The sequence below is a fragment of the Haliotis asinina genome, chromosome 4 (assembly GCF_037392515.1).
Source record: "Haliotis asinina isolate JCU_RB_2024 chromosome 4, JCU_Hal_asi_v2, whole genome shotgun sequence".
Classification (NCBI taxonomy): domain Eukaryota; kingdom Metazoa; phylum Mollusca; class Gastropoda; order Lepetellida; family Haliotidae; genus Haliotis; species Haliotis asinina.
Window position 1 is genome coordinate 68410965 of NC_090283.1, and position 13124 is coordinate 68424088.

At 38.5% G+C, this 13124-nt stretch overlaps 9 non-coding genes across 9 annotated transcripts; all 9 read right to left on the minus strand.

Annotated features, from left to right (window-relative positions):
• Positions 1-349: 349 nt before the first annotated feature.
• Positions 350-423, minus strand: Trnat-agu (transfer RNA threonine (anticodon AGU)). The gene has a single exon. It is a non-coding gene; the product is annotated as a tRNA-Thr (tRNA).
• Positions 424-1346: 923 nt separating this feature from the next.
• Positions 1347-1420, minus strand: Trnat-agu (transfer RNA threonine (anticodon AGU)). Its single transcript has one exon. It is a non-coding gene; the product is annotated as a tRNA-Thr (tRNA).
• Positions 1421-2341: 921 nt separating this feature from the next.
• Trnat-agu (transfer RNA threonine (anticodon AGU)) lies at positions 2342-2415 on the minus strand. The gene has a single exon. It is a non-coding gene; the product is annotated as a tRNA-Thr (tRNA).
• Positions 2416-3999: 1584 nt separating this feature from the next.
• Positions 4000-4073, minus strand: Trnat-agu (transfer RNA threonine (anticodon AGU)). Its single transcript has one exon. It is a non-coding gene; the product is annotated as a tRNA-Thr (tRNA).
• A 921-nt stretch (positions 4074-4994) lies between these two features.
• Positions 4995-5068, minus strand: Trnat-agu (transfer RNA threonine (anticodon AGU)). The gene has a single exon. It is a non-coding gene; the product is annotated as a tRNA-Thr (tRNA).
• Positions 5069-5989: 921 nt separating this feature from the next.
• On the minus strand, positions 5990-6063 carry Trnat-agu (transfer RNA threonine (anticodon AGU)). The gene has a single exon. It is a non-coding gene; the product is annotated as a tRNA-Thr (tRNA).
• Positions 6064-8641: 2578 nt separating this feature from the next.
• Trnat-agu (transfer RNA threonine (anticodon AGU)) lies at positions 8642-8715 on the minus strand. The gene has a single exon. It is a non-coding gene; the product is annotated as a tRNA-Thr (tRNA).
• Positions 8716-9967: 1252 nt separating this feature from the next.
• Positions 9968-10041, minus strand: Trnat-agu (transfer RNA threonine (anticodon AGU)). The gene has a single exon. It is a non-coding gene; the product is annotated as a tRNA-Thr (tRNA).
• Positions 10042-11956: 1915 nt separating this feature from the next.
• On the minus strand, positions 11957-12030 carry Trnat-agu (transfer RNA threonine (anticodon AGU)). Its single transcript has one exon. It is a non-coding gene; the product is annotated as a tRNA-Thr (tRNA).
• Positions 12031-13124: the final 1094 nt, after the last annotated feature.

Below are 13124 nucleotides of genomic sequence, written 5' to 3' on the forward strand. Positions count from 1 at the left end.
CCTTTGTGAAAAAAAGAAGGCTCCAGGGGGAGTCGAATCCTCGACCTTCTGCTTACTAGGCAGACGCTCTAACCAACTGAGCTATAGAGCCGATGGGATGGACAAACTACAATAGTCAGTACTTCATTTATGTTTGAGCTATCTTCAGAGTGAGTCTGAAAGAATAATCGTTAATGTCTCTTTGGAGAAGTGTGACATGCGATTCCTAAAATACCCATTTGACACAAACGCAGATATCAGTCTGATGTTATTGAATACAATAACAGCAAATTCTAAATGTGAAATGAAATTGAACTCAGCAAAATGAAGTGATAAACACAAGTGGTAGCCTATGTGAAAAAAAAGAGGAAGGCTCCAGGGGGAGTCGAACCCTCGACCTTCTGCTTACTAGGCAGACGCTCTAACCAACTGAGCTATAGAGCCAATGGGATAGACCAAGTTACAATAGTCTATACTCCATTTATGTTTCACCTATCTTTAGAACGAGTGTGAAAGAATAATCGTTTATGACTATTTGGGAAACTGTGACATGCGATTCCAATCATATCCATTTTTACACAAGCTCCGGTATCAGTCTAATGTTGTTGACAATAATAACAGCAAATCTTACATGTGAAATGTAAATTGAACTTTGCAAAAGAAATTGATAAACACAAGTGGTAGCCTTTGTGAAAAAAAGAAGGCTCCAGGGGGAGTCGAATCCTCGACCTTCTGCTTACTAGGCAGACGCTCTAACCAACTGAGCTATAGAGCCGATAGGATGGACAAACTACAATAGTCAGTACTTCATTTATGTTTGAGCTATCTTCAGAGTGAGTCTGAAAGAATAATCGTTAATGTCTCTTTGGAGAAGTGTGACATGCGATTCCTAAAATACCCATTTTACACAAACGCAGATATCAGTCTGATGTTATTGAATACAATAACAGCAAATTCTAAATGTGAAATGAAATTGAACTCAGCAAAATGAAGTGATAAACACAAGTGGTAGCCTATGTGAAAAAAAAGAGGAAGGCTCCAGTGGGAGTCGAACCCTCGACCTTCTGCTTACTAGGCAGACGCTCTAACCAACTGACCTATAGAACCAATGGGATAGACCAAGTTACAATAGTCTATACTCCATTTATGTTTCACCTATCTTTAGAACGAGTGTGAAAGAATAATCGTTTATGTCTATTTGGGAAACTGTGACATGCGATTCCGATCATATCCATTTTTACACAAGCTCCGGTATCAGTCTGATGTTATTGAATACAATAACAGCAAATTCTAAACGTGAAATGAAATTGAACTCAGCAAAATGAAGTGATAAACACAAGTGGTAGCCTATGTGAAAAAAAAGAGGAAGGCTCCAGGGGGAGTCGAACCCTCGACCTTCTGCTTACTAGGCAGACGCTCTAACCAACTGAGCTATAGAGCCGATAGGATGGACAAACTACAATAGTCAGTACTTCATTTATGTTTGAGCTGTCTTCAGAGTGCGTCTGAAAGAATAATCGTTAATGTCTCTTTGGAGAAGTGTGACATGCGATTCCTAAAATACCCATTTTACACAAACACAGATATCAGTCTGATGTTATTGAATACAATAACAGCAAATTCTAAATGTGAAATGAAATTGAACTCAGCAAAATGAAGTGATAAACACAAGTGGTAGCCTATGTGAAAAAAAAGAGGAAGGCTCCAGTGGGAGTCGAACCCTCGACCTTCTGCTTACTAGGCAGACGCTCTAACCAACTGAGCTATAGAACCAATGGGATAGACCAAGTTACAATAGTCTATACTCCATTTATGTTTCACCTATCTTTAGAACGAGTGTGAAAGAATAATCGTTTATGTCTATTTGGGAAACTGTGACATGCGATTCCAATCATATCCATTTTTACACAAGCTCCGGTATCAGTCTAATGTTGTTGACAATAATAACAGCAAATCTTACATGTGAAATGTAAATTGAACTTTGCAAAAGAAATTGATAAACACAAGTGGTAGCCTTTGTGAAAAAAAGAAGGCTCCAGGGGGAGTCGAATCCTCGACCTTCTGCTTACTAGGCAGACGCTCTAACCAACTGAGCTATAGAGCCGATGGGATGGACAAACTACAATAGTCAGTACTTCATTTATGTTTGAGCTATCTTCAGAGTGAGTCTGAAAGAATAATCGTTAATGTCTCTTTGGAGAAGTGTGACATGCGATTCCTAAAATACCCATTTTACACAAACGCAGATATCAGTCTGATGTTATTGAATACAATAACAGCAAATTCTAAATGTGAAATGAAATTGAACTCAGCAAAATGAAGTGATAAACACAAGTGGTAGCCTATGTGAAAAAACAGAGGAAGGCTCCAGCGGGAGTCGAACCCTCGACCTTCTGCTTACTAGGCAGACGCTCTAACCAACTGAGCTATAGAGCCGATAGGATGGACAAACTACAATAGTCAGTACTTCATTTATGTTTGAGCTGTCTTCAGAGTGCGTCTGAAAGAATAATCGTTAATGTCTCTTTGGAGAAGTGTGACATGCGATTCCTAAAATACCCATTTTACACAAACACAGATATCAGTCTGATGTTATTGAATACAATAACAGCAAATTTTAAATGTGAAATGAAATTGAACTCAGCAAAATGAAGTGATAAACACAAGTGGTAGCCTATGTGAAAAAAAAGAGGAAGGCTCCAGTGGGAGTCGAACCCTCGACCTTCTGCTTACTAGGCAGACGCTCTAACCAACTGAGCTATAGAACCAATGGGATAGACCAAGTTACAATAGTCTATACTCCATTTATGTTTCACCTATCTTTAGAACGAGTGTGAAAGAATAATCGTTTATGTCTATTTGGGAAACTGTGACATGCGATTCCAATCATATCCATTTTTACACAAGCTCCGGTATCAGTCTAATGTTGTTGACAATAATAACAGCAAATCTTACATGTGAAATGTAAATTGAACTTTGCAAAAGAAATTGATAAACACAAGTGGTAGCCTTTGTGAAAAAAAGAAGGCTCCAGGGGGAGTCGAATCCTCGACCTTCTGCTTACTAGGCAGACGCTCTAACCAACTGAGCTATAGAGCCGATGGGATGGACAAACTACAATAGTCAGTACTTCATTTATGTTTGAGCTGTCTTCAGAGTGCGTCTGAAAGAATAATCGTTAATGTCTCTTTGGAGAAGTGTGACATGCGATTCCTAAAATACCCATTTTACACAAACACAGATATCAGTCTGATGTTATTGAATACAATAACAGCAAATTCTAAATGTGAAATGAAATTGAACTCAGCAAAATGAAGTGATAAACACAAGTGGTAGCCTATGTGAAAAAAAAGAGGAAGGCTCCAGTGGGAGTCGAACCCTCGACCTTCTGCTTACTAGGCAGACGCTCTAACCAACTGAGCTATAGAACCAATGGGATAGACCAAGTTACAATAGTCTATACTCCATTTATGTTTCACCTATCTTTAGAACGAGTGTGAAAGAATAATCGTTTATGTCTATTTGGGAAACTGTGACATGCGATTCCAATCATATCCATTTTTACACAAGCTCCGGTATCAGTCTAATGTTGTTGACAATAATAACAGCAAATCTTACATGTGAAATGTAAATTGAACTTTGCAAAAGAAATTGATAAACACAAGTGGTAGCCTTTGTGAAAAAAAGAAGGCTCCAGGGGGAGTCGAATCCTCGACCTTCTGCTTACTAGGCAGACGCTCTAACCAACTGAGCTATAGAGCCGATGGGATGGACAAACTACAATAGTCAGTACTTCATTTATGTTTGAGCTATCTTCAGAGTGAGTCTGAAAGAATAATCGTTAATGTCTCTTTGGAGAAGTGTGACATGCGATTCCTAAAATACCCATTTTACACAAACGCAGATATCAGTCTGATGTTATTGAATACAATAACAGCAAATTCTAAATGTGAAATGAAATTGAACTCAGCAAAATGAAGTGATAAACACAAGTGGTAGCCTATGTGAAAAAACAGAGGAAGGCTCCAGGGGGAGTCGAACCCTCGACCTTCTGCTTACTAGGCAGACGCTCTAACCAACTGAGCTATAGAGCCGATAGGATGGACAAACTACAATAGTCAGTACTTCATTTATGTTTGAGCTGTCTTCAGAGTGCGTCTGAAAGAATAATCGTTAATGTCTCTTTGGAGAAGTGTGACATGCGATTCCTAAAATACCCATTTTACACAAACACAGATATCAGTCTGATGTTATTGAATACAATAACAGCAAATTCTAAATGTGAAATGAAATTGAACTCAGCAAAATGAAGTGATAAACACAAGTGGTAGCCTATGTGAAAAAAAAGAGGAAGGCTCCAGTGGGAGTCGAACCCTCGACCTTCTGCTTACTAGGCAGACGCTCTAACCAACTGAGCTATAGAACCAATGGGATAGACCAAGTTACAATAGTCTATACTCCATTTATGTTTCACCTATCTTTAGAACGAGTGTGAAAGAATAATCGTTTATGTCTATTTGGGAAACTGTGACATGCGATTCCAATCATATCCATTTTTACACAAGCTCCGGTATCAGTCTAATGTTGTTGACAATAATAACAGCAAATCTTACATGTGAAATGTAAATTGAACTTTGCAAAAGAAATTGATAAACACAAGTGGTAGCCTTTGTGAAAAAAAGAAGGCTCCAGGGGGAGTCGAATCCTCGACCTTCTGCTTACTAGGCAGACGCTCTAACCAACTGAGCTATAGAGCCGATGGGATGGACAAACTACAATAGTCAGTACTTCATTTATGTTTGAGCTATCTTCAGAGTGAGTCTGAAAGAATAATCGTTAATGTCTCTTTGGAGAAGTGTGACATGCGATTCCTAAAATACCCATTTTACACAAACGCAGATATCAGTCTGATGTTATTGAATACAATAACAGCAAATTCTAAATGTGAAATGAAATTGAACTCAGCAAAATGAAGTGATAAACACAAGTGGTACCCTATGTGAAAAAAAAGAGGAAGGCTCCAGGGGGAGTCGAACCCTCGACCTTCTGCTTACTAGGCAGACGCTCTAACCAACTGAGCTATAGAGCCGATAGGATGGACAAACTACAATAGTCAGTACTTCATTTATGTTTGAGCTGTCTTCAGAGTGCGTCTGAAAGAATAATCGTTAATGTCTCTTTGGAGAAGTGTGACATGCGATTCCTAAAATGCCCATTTTACACAAACACAGATATCAGTCTGATGTTATTGAATACAATAACAGCAAATTCTAAATGTGAAATGAAATTGAACTCAGCAAAATGAGGTGATAAACACAAGTGGTAGCCTATGTGAAAAAAAAGAGGAAGGCTCCAGTGGGAGTCGAACCCTCGACCTTCTGCTTACTAGGCAGACGCTCTAACCAACTGAGCTATAGAACCAATGGGATAGACCAAGTTACAATAGTCTATACTCCATTTATGTTTCACCTATCTTTAGAACGAGTGTGAAAGAATAATCGTTTATGTCTATTTGGGAAACTGTGACATGCGACTCCAATCATATCTATTTTTACACAAGCTCCGGTATCAGTCTAATGTTGTTGACAATAATAACAGCAAATCTTACATGTGAAATGTAAATTGAACTTTGCAAAAGAAATTGATAAACACAAGTGGTAGCCTTTGTGAAAAAAAGAAGGCTCCAGGGGGAGTCGAATCCTCGACCTTCTGCTTACTAGGCAGACGCTCTAACCAACTGAGCTATAGAGCCGATAGGATGGACAAACTACAATAGTCAGTACTTCATTTATGTTTGAGCTATCTTCAGAGTGAGTCTGAAAGAATAATCGTTAATGTCTCTTTGGAGAAGTGTGACATGCGATTCCTAAAATACCCATTTTACACAAACGCAGATATCAGTCTGATCTTATTGAATACAATAACAGCAAATTCTAAATGTGAAATGAAATTGAACTCAGCAAAATGAAGTGATAAACACAAGTGGTAGCCTATGTGAAAAAAAAGAGGAAGGCTCCAGGGGGAGTCGAACCCTCGACCTTCTGCTTACTAGGCAGACGCTCTAACCAACTGAGCTATAGAGCCAATGGGATAGACCAAGTTACAATAGTCTATACTCCATTTATGTTTCACCTACCTTTAGAACGAGTGTGAAAGAATAATCGTTTATGTCTATTTGGGAAACTGTGACATGCGATTCCAATCATGTCCATTTTTACACAAGCTCCGGTATCAGTCTAATGTTGTTGACAATAATAACAGCAAATCTTAAATGTGAAATGTAAATTGAACTTTCCAAAAGAAATTGATAAACACAAGTGGTAGCCTTTGTGAAAAAAAGAAGGCTCCAGGGGGAGTCGAATCCTCGACCTTCTGCTTACTAGGCAGACGCTCTAACCAACTGAGCTATAGAGCCGATAGGATGGACAAACTACAATAGTCAGTACTTCATTTATGTTTGAGCTATCTTCAGAGTGAGTCTGAAAGAATAATCGTTAATGTCTCTTTGGAGAAGTGTGACATGCGATTCCTAAAATACCCATTTTACACAAACGCAGATATCAGTCTGATCTTATTGAATACAATAACAGCAAATTCTAGATGTGAAATGAAATTGAACTCAGCAAAATGAAGTGATAAACACAAGTGGTAGCCTATGTGAAAAAAAAGAGGAAGGCTCCAGTGGGAGTCGAACCCTCGACCTTCTGCTTACTAGGCAGACGCTCTAACCAACTGAGCTATAGAGCCAATGGGATAGACCAAGTTACAATAGTCTATACTCCATTTATGTTTCACCTATCTTTAGAACGAGTGTGAAAGAATAATCGTTTATGTCTATTTGGGAAACTGTGACATGCGATTCCAATCATGTCCATTTTTACACAAGCTCCGGTATCAGTCTAATGTTGTTGACAATAATAACAGCAAATCTTACATGTGAAATGTAAATTGAACTTTGCAAAAGAAATTGATAAACACAAGTGGTAGCCTTTGTGAAAAAAAGAAGGCTCCAGGGGGAGTCGAATCCTCGACCTTCTGCTTACTAGGCAGACGCTCTAACCAACTGAGCTATAGAGCCGATAGGATGGACAAACTACACTAGTCAGTACTTCATTTATGTTTGAGCTATCTTCAGAGTGAGTCTGAAAGAATAATCGTTAATGTCTCTTTGGAGAAGTGTGACATGCGATTCCTAAAATACCCATTTTACACAAACGCAGATATCAGTCTGATCTTATTGAATACAATAACAGCAAATTCTAAATGTGAAATGAAATTGAACTCAGCAAAATGAAGTGATAAACACAAGTGGTAGCCTATGTGAAAAAAAAGAGGAAGGCTCCAGTGGGAGTCGAACCCTCGACCTTCTCCTTACTAGGCAGACGGTCTAACCAACTGAGCTATAGAGCCAATGGGATAGACCAAGTTACAATAGTCTATACTCCATTTATGTTTCACCTACCTTTAGAACGAGTGTGAAAGAATAATCGTTTATGTCTATTTGGGAAACTGTGACATGCGATTGCAATCATATCCATTTTTACTCAAGCTCCGGTATCAGTCTAATGTTGTTGACAATAATAACAGCAAATCTTAAATGTGAAATGTAAATTGAACTTTCCAAAAGAAATTGATAAACACAAGTGGTAGCCTTTGTGAAAAAAAGAAGGCTCCAGGGGGAGTCGAATCCTCGACCTTCTGCTTACTAGGCAGACGCTCTAACCAACTGAGCTATAGAGCCGATAGGATGGACAAACTACAATAGTCAGTACTTCATTTATGTTTGAGCTATCTTCAGAGTGAGTCTGAAAGAATAATCGTTAATGTCTCTTTGGAGAAGTGTGACATGCGATTCCTAAAATACCCATTTTACACAAACGCAGATATCAGTCTGATCTTATTGAATACAATAACAGCAAATTCTAGATGTGAAATGAAATTGAACTCAGCAAAATGAAGTGATAAACACAAGTGGTAGCCTATGTGAAAAAAAAGAGGAAGGCTCCAGTGGGAGTCGAACCCTCGACCTTCTGCTTACTAGGCAGACGCTCTAACCAACTGAGCTATAGAACCAATGGGATAGACCAAGTTACAATAGTCTATACTCCATTTATGTTTCACCTATCTTTAGAACGAGTGTGAAAGAATAATCGTTTATGTCTATTTGGGAAACTGTGACATGCGATTCCAATCATATCCATTTTTACACAAGCTCCGGTATCAGTCTAATGTTGTTGACAATAATAACAGCAAATCTTACATGTGAAATGTAAATTGAACTTTGCAAAAGAAATTGATAAACACAAGTGGTAGCCTTTGTGAAAAAAAGAAGGCTCCAGGGGGAGTCGAATCCTCGACCTTCTGCTTACTAGGCAGACGCTCTAACCAACTGAGCTATAGAGCCGATAGGATGGACAAACTACAATAGTCAGTACTTCATTTATGTTTGAGCTATCTTCAGAGTGAGTCTGAAAGAATAATCGTTAATGTCTCTTTGGAGAAGTGTGACATGCGATTCCTAAAATACCCATTTTACACAAACGCAGATATCAGTCTGATGTTATTGAATACAATAACAGCAAATTCTAAATGTGAAATGAAATTGAACTCAGCAAAATGAAGTGATAAACACAAGTGGTAGCCTATGTGAAAAAAAAGAGTTAGGCTCCAGGGGGAGTCGAACCCTCGACCTTCTGCTTACTAGGCAGACGCTCTAACCAACTGAGCTATAGAGCCCATGGGATGGACCAAGTTACAATAGTCTATACTCCATTTATGTTTCACCTACCTTTAGAACGAGTGTGAAAGAATAATCGTTTATGTCTATTTGGGAAACTGTGACATGCGATTCCAATCATATCCATTTTTACACAAGCTCCGGTATCAGTCTAATGTTGTTGACAATAATAACAACAAATCTTACATGTGAAATGAAAATTGAACTTTGCAAAAGAAATTAATAAACACAAGTGGTAGCCTTTGTGAAAAAAGGAAGACTCCAGGGGAAGTCGAACCCTCGACCTTCTGCTTACTAGGCAGACGCTCTAACCAACTGAGCTATAGAGCCGATAGGATGGACAAACTACAATAGTCAGTACTTCATTTATGTTTGAGCTATCTTCAGAGTGAGACTGAAAGAATAATCGTTAATGTCTCTTTGGAGAAGTGTGACATGCGATTCCTAAAATACCCATTTTACACAAACGCAGATATCAGTCTGATGTTATTGAATACAATAACAGCAAATTCTAGATGTGAAATGAAATTGAACTCAGCAAAATGAAGTGATAAACACAAGTGGTAGCCTATGTGAAAAAAAAGAGGAAGGCTCCAGTGGGAGTCGAACCCTCGACCTTCTGCTTACTAGGCAGACGCTCTAACCAACTGAGCTATAGAACCAATGGGATAGACCAAGTTACAATAGTCTATACTCCATTTATGTTTCACCTATCTTTAGAACGAGTGTGAAAGAATAATCGTTTATGTCTATTTGGGAAACTGTGACATGCGATTCCAATCATATCCATTTTTACACAAGCTCCGGTATCACTCTAATGTTGTTGACAATAATAACAGCAAATCTTACATGTGAAATGTAAATTGAACTTTGGAAAAGAAATTGATAAACACAAGTGGTAGCCTTTGTGAAAAAAAGAAGGCTCCAGGGGGAGTCGAATCCTCGACCTTCTGCTTACTAGGCAGACGCTCTAACCAACTGAGCTATAGAGCCGATAGGATGGACAAACTACAATAGTCAGTACTTCATTTATGTTTGAGCTATCTTCAGAGTGAGTCTGAAAGAATAATCGTTAATGTCTCTTTGGAGAAGTGTGACATGCGATTCCTAAAATACCCATTTTACACAAACGCAGATATCAGTCTGATCTTATTGAATACAATAACAGCAAATTCTAAATGTGAAATGAAATTGAACTCAGCAAAATGAAGTGATAAACACAAGTGGTAGCCTATGTGAAAAAAAAGAGGAAGGCTCCAGGGGGAGTCGAACCCTCGACCTTCTGCTTACTAGGCAGACGCTCTAACCAACTGAGCTATAGAGCCCATGGGATGGACCAAGTTACAATAGTCTATACTCCATTTATGTTTCACCTATCTTTAGAACGAGTGTGAAAGAATAATCGTTTATGTCTATTTGGGAAACTGTGACATGCGATTCCAATCATATCCATTTTTACACAAGCTCCGGTATCACTCTAATGTTGTTGACAATAATAACAGCAAATCTTACATGTGAAATGTAAATTGAACTTTGCAAAAGAAATTGATAAACACAAGTGGTAGCCTTTGTGAAAAAAAGAAGGCTCCAGGGGGAGTCGAATCCTCGACCTTCTGCTTACTAGGCAGACGCTCTAACCAACTGAGCTATAGAGCCGATAGGATGGACAAACTACAATAGTCAGTACTTCATTTATGTTTGAGCTATCTTCAGAGTGAGACTGAAAGAATAATCGTTAATGTCTCTTTGGAGAAGTGTGACATGCGATTCCTAAAATACCCATTTTACACAAACGCAGATATCAGTCTGATGTTATTGAATACAATAACAGCAAATTCTAGATGTGAAATGAAATTGAACTCAGCAAAATGAAGTGATAAACACAAGTGGTAGCCTATGTGAAAAAAAAGAGGAAGGCTCCAGTGGGAGTCGAACCCTCGACCTTCTGCTTACTAGGCAGACGCTCTAACCAACTGAGCTATAGAACCAATGGGATAGACCAAGTTACAATAGTCTACACTCCATTTATGTTTCACCTATCTTTAGAACGAGTGTGAAAGAATAATCGTTTATGTCTATTTGGGAAACTGTGACATGCGATTCCAATCATATCCATTTTTACACAAGCTCCGGTATCAGTCTAATGTTGTTGACAATAATAACAGCAAATCTTACATGTGAAATGTAAATTGAACTTTGCAAAAGAAATTGATAAACACAAGTGGTAGCCTTTGTGAAAAAAAGAAGGCTCCAGGGGGAGTCGAATCCTCGACCTTCTGCTTACTAGGCAGACGCTCTAACCAACTGAGCTATAGAGCCGATAGGATGGACAAACTACAATAGTCAGTACTTCATTTATGTTTGAGCTATCTTCAGAGTGAGTCTGAAAGAATAATCGTTAATGTCTCTTTGGAGAAGTGTGACATGCGATTCCTAAAATACCCATTTTACACAAACGCAGATATCAGTCTGATGTTATTGAATACAATAACAGCAAATTCTAGATGTGAAATGAAATTGAACTCAGCAAAATGAAGTGATAAACACAAGTGGTAGCCTATGTGAAAAAAAAGAGGAAGGCTCCAGTGGGAGTCGAACCCTCGACCTTCTGCTTACTAGGCAGACGCTCTAACCAACTGAGCTATAGAACCAATGGGATAGACCAAGTTACAATAGTCTATACTCCATTTATGTTTCACCTATCTTTAGAACGAGTGTGAAAGAATAATCGTTTATGTCTATTTGGGAAACTGTGACATGCGATTCCAATCATATCCATTTTTACACAAGCTCCGGTATCACTCTAATGTTGTTGACAATAATAACAGCAAATCTTACATGTGAAATGTAAATTGAACTTTGGAAAAGAAATTGATAAACACAAGTGGTAGCCTTTGTGAAAAAAAGAAGGCTCCAGGGGGAGTCGAATCCTCGACCTTCTGCTTACTAGGCAGACGCTCTAACCAACTGAGCTATAGAGCCGATAGGATGGACAAACTACAATAGTCAGTACTTCATTTATGTTTGAGCTATCTTCAGAGTGAGTCTGAAAGAATAATCGTTAATGTCTCTTTGGAGAAGTGTGACATGCGATTCCTAAAATACCCATTTTACACAAACGCAGATATCAGTCTGATCTTATTGAATACAATAACAGCAAATTCTAAATGTGAAATGAAATTGAACTCAGCAAAATGAAGTGATAAACACAAGTGGTAGCCTATGTGAAAAAAAAGAGGAAGGCTCCAGGGGGAGTCGAACCCTCGACCTTCTGCTTACTAGGCAGACGCTCTAACCAACTGAGCTATAGAGCCCATGGGATGGACCAAGTTACAATAGTCTATACTCCATTTATGTTTCACCTATCTTTAGAACGAGTGTGAAAGAATAATCGTTTATGTCTATTTGGGAAACTGTGACATGCGATTCCAATCATATCCATTTTTACACAAGCTCCGGTATCAGTCTAATGTTGTTGACAATAATAACAGCAAATCTTACATGTGAAATGTAAATTGAACTTTGCAAAAGAAATTGATAAACACAAGTGGTAGCCTTTGTGAAAAAAAGAAGGCTCCAGGGGGAGTCGAATCCTCGACCTTCTGCTTACTAGGCAGACGCTCTAACCAACTGAGCTATAGAGCCGATAGGATGGACAAACTACAATAGTCAGTACTTCATTTATGTTTGAGCTATCTTCAGAGTGAGACTGAAAGAATAATCGTTAATGTCTCTTTGGAGAAGTGTGACATGCGATTCCTAAAATACCCATTTTACACAAACGCAGATATCAGTCTGATGTTATTGAATACAATAACAGCAAATTCTAGATGTGAAATGAAATTGAACTCAGCAAAATGAAGTGATAAACACAAGTGGTAGCCTATGTGAAAAAAAAGAGGAAGGCTCCAGTGGGAGTCGAACCCTCGACCTTCTGCTTACTAGGCAGACGCTCTAACCAACTGAGCTATAGAACCAATGGGATAGACCAAGTTACAATAGTCTACACTCCATTTATGTTTCACCTATCTTTAGAACGAGTGTGAAAGAATAATCGTTTATGTCTATTTGGGAAACTGTGACATGCGATTCCAATCATATCCATTTTTACACAAGCTCCGGTATCAGTCTAATGTTGTTGACAATAATAACAGCAAATCTTACATGTGAAATGTAAATTGAACTTTGCAAAAGAAATTGATAAACACAAGTGGTAGCCTTTGTGAAAAAAAGAAGGCTCCAGGGGGAGTCGAATCCTCGACCTTCTGCTTACTAGGCAGACGCTCTAACCAACTGAGCTATAGAGCCGATAGGATGGACAAACTACAATAGTCAGTACTTCATTTATGTTTGAGCTATCTTCAGAGTGAGTCTGAAAGAATAATCGTTAATGTCTCTTTGGAGAAGT